The sequence below is a fragment of the Drosophila sechellia genome, unplaced genomic scaffold (genome assembly GCF_004382195.2).
Source record: "Drosophila sechellia strain sech25 unplaced genomic scaffold, ASM438219v1 U_318, whole genome shotgun sequence".
NCBI lineage: Eukaryota > Metazoa > Arthropoda > Insecta > Diptera > Drosophilidae > Drosophila > Drosophila sechellia.
Genome location: NW_022611265.1, coordinates 233,099 through 236,839, shown reverse-complemented (window position 1 = coordinate 236,839; position 3,741 = coordinate 233,099).

Genomic DNA, 3,741 nt, shown 5'->3' with positions numbered 1-3,741 from the left:
AACAGGAGCTGAATATTAAAATCATTAAGGGGTTTCTCTGAAATGGGGCAAATATTTTGAGGAATCGATAGGGCTTCGTTATGGTTGACAGAGGCCTCTGGTCTACTGAGAGCATCGCCAATTACATTTTGAGAGCCTTTCTTGTAGACGACTTCGAAATCGTACTCCTGAAGCTGGAGTCTCCACCTAACTATTTTAGAATTTGGTTGTTTGAAATTCATTAACCAAGTTAGTGGTTTGTGATCGGTGATTATGGTAAATCTCCTGCCAAAGAGGTCTGTGGTTAGTGTAAAAGGTTTTGTAAAGTCCGGGTATTGGAGGATTGGGTCGTTAGAAAGTAAGGTTTTACAATATTCAAAGGCCTTTTTGAATTCGTCATCTATTATGATCGATTTATTGTTACCCTTTAATTTTTTTGTCATGGGTTGGGTAAGTCTCGCAAAATCTCTGATGAATTTTCTGTAGTATCCCAACAAACCTAGGAAAGACTTAATTGACTTTTTACTGTGGGGACATGGAAAGTTTTTTATGGCTTCGATCTTATTGGGATTTGGCCTAACACCTTCTTGTGAAACGATGTGGCCAAGGAATTCTGTCTCCCGCCTGAGGAAGTAGGATTTTGTGAGTTGTACTTTAAAGTTGGCAGATCTGAGTCTTCCAAAAATAGTTTTCAAGTGTATGAGGTGTTCTTGTAAGGAGGTTGAGAAAATTATTATATCGTCTAGGTAAACTAGGCAGATAGTTCCGATAAGGTCTCCAAAAATATTGTCCATCACCTTTTGGAAGGTGGCTGGGGCATTTTTGAGGCCAAACGGCATTCTAATGAACTCGTAGTGACCCCCCTCTACTGTAAATGCAGTTTTGGGTGTGTCGTCGGGATTCATTTCTATCTGATGGAATCCACTTGCCAGATCAAGTGTGGAGAAATATTTAGCTTTGCCCAATCTGTCTAAGATGTCCGCGATGTTAGGTATTGGATATCTATCGGATATAGTCTTCTCGTTGAGTTTTCTATAGTCGATAACTAGACGCCATTTTTGCTCTCCCGTAGGAGTGATTTTCTTTGGGACAACCCAGACGGGGGCGCTCCACGGGGAATAACTGGATTTGATAATGTCCTGATTTAACAGGCAATGTTTTTTGTTTTTTGACTTCCTCCTTATGGATGTAAGGATATCTATAAGATTTTGTATGAATGGGGGTGTCGTCCGTGGTTTTAATCGTGTGTGTAATCTTGTTGGTGAAGGTCAATGATTTGTCTTCATTGTAGAAGATATCTAGATAACTTTTGCAAAGTGAAAGTAGGCTTTGTTTCTCTTCAGAAAAGAGGTGATCGACGTCAAGGGCTTGTAAAGACGCTGCGGAGTTTTGGGGCTGTGGGGTGTCTGAAGTGATACTAAAAAGTTCAACATTGTTGGCTGTGGAGTATGGCATGCTTTTTATCGGGCTCTCGAGGTACAATAACTGATCCCTCTCGCTATAGTTTGTGATAATGAAATTAGCAATATTGTTTTGGGAATTATAAATCCCGTCTGATATTATTAAGTCATCATTGATTGTAATTGAATCGATGTAGAAGTCGCCCTGTTTGGTTTTCACTGGTAGTGGCAAAATAGTTTTCGTATGTCCAGTGATATTAAATACGTTTGAAGTTAAGTTACTGTGGGTCCATAAGGGTATAATGGTACTTGGGGTTTTTAGATTTAGGTTAAGAAAATCTATTTCTGTTTTTAGGTAAGATAATAAGTCCATTCCTATCAATCCGTCAAAATAAGAGTGGAACTTGAAAGGTAGAAGGGTCATTTTGCCCGTGATTTGGAATTCTGGTGGAAATGGTATAGAGACGTTTTGATAGATTTTAAAACTGTTCAGGGCTGTTTTGAGTGTTATGGGCGTATCTAAGGTCACACAGTGCTTAGGGTCGACATATTTTGGGTCGATGAAGGAGTGTGTAGAGCCTGTGTCAATTAAAAACTTCAGGGGGTTTGTCTGGGATAGTTTGATTTTTATTAAAGGAAGCGAGGGGCTGTGCGTGGCTGGGCTTATGTACCCTGTTGGTTTCCCGAGGCCGTTTGCTGAAAATTTGAATCAGGTTGAGGGTTCTCCTCTATATTATTCAAACTATGTGAAGGTGCTCGGAAGGGGTTTGATGTATTGGCCCGGTTGTCATTGGTGCCGGATTGGGGTGTGCGATTGTGTGAATTAAATGGTCTATTTTGGCCAGAGTTAGAGTTAGAGTTAGAGTTAGAGTATGGTCCCCTACGGTCATTTCGGTCGTTTCGTCCGCTGCGGTAATTGCTGTCGTAGCTATTTCGGTAGGTTTTATTGTCTGATCGCTTGTTTTGTGCCCTATATAAGGTCTGCTCTATTTGGCATTGCTCGTATGCCTGTTCAAGTGTAGAAGGGGACTTTATCCTGACGAAAGTCTTGAGAGGTTCCTTCAAACCAGTCATAAAAGCATTGAGACAAACCTCGTTGTAGACAACCTTTTTTGCATCTACAACAGTGTTGTTGTGTTCGCTGTTCTTGAGTATGGAGAAGAGTTGGCTTCTCACCTTTGATATACCAAAGAACAGTTGGCCCAAGGTCAGGTTGTCCGAAAATGTGTTAAGCTCGCTTAACAAGTTGGCCTCACTTTTCTTGCTCGAGTAAAGGCGGATGAGGTTGCTTTTAATCTCATCCCAAACCAAGGGGGTATTCGCCAGTTCCAAGGCTTCGTCGGCCGTATCAATGATTTTGTTCCTGATGGTCCTCAGAGTAAGCAGGCCATACGGTGTTTGGTCAGCTCCCCTGATGAGCATCAGGCTTTCTTCTACGCTAGTGATAAACCTATCTAATTGACGAGGTGTACCATCAAAGGTTGGCAAATGCTCAACAAATGCCATAATATCTTTAGGCTTGAACGTAGTTGAAATTAAGGAGCTAAGACCACTGACAGTGTGCGCCAGAGGGGATGGAGTGGGGCGGGCAGAATCGTTTCCCGAGTCCATTATGGGGGTTTGGGAAGGTATTGATTTGGGTTCTTCCGAAATCGGGGGAAGGGAGTCAGGATGTCTAACGGGATGTGGGGGCCTATTAGTGTTTGGTGGAACTCCAACAACTGAACGTGTAGTTTTCGTAAGGTTGTAAACGAACTTTTTTGACATTAAGTTTGAGACATTACACAATGAAAGGAAACTAAATATATCTGTATGTCTGTATGTCTATATGTCGACTTCTTTAGTACATTTGTTTTGGTTATTTTGAATGTGCAATACATGAGCGTAGCAACCCATTGTAGAAGAGTGAAAGGCGAGAACACTTGACGATACTCAAGCGTTTTCCCCTTACCTCGGCTACCCAGACATGGGTGCGCAACTACACATGCAGCGTCGTTGTCGCTGTGGTACGCAGAATGAGCCTCGCTTGGTTTGAAATGATTTTTGCTTATGTTTTGATTTTTCGCCGACGTATGGCAGTGTACGTTTTGAGTGTACAATGTATTAAAGAGGCTTTGGTGCTTCGTTTGTTTATACCACAGTGGCATGGTGATCAGCGTTTGATTCCATGCCAACGAGGCGGTACAGTACGTGAATGTATTGGATTGTAGTTGATATTGTATGCTCAAATATATAAGTGTATATAGAGGCTTTGGCGATGCGTTGGCCAGCGTATGTAAGTACCGATGACGTGATGATCAGCGGTAGATTCCACATCAGCGCGGCAGTACGGTACGCTTGCACTTTTAATAAGAATTATGGT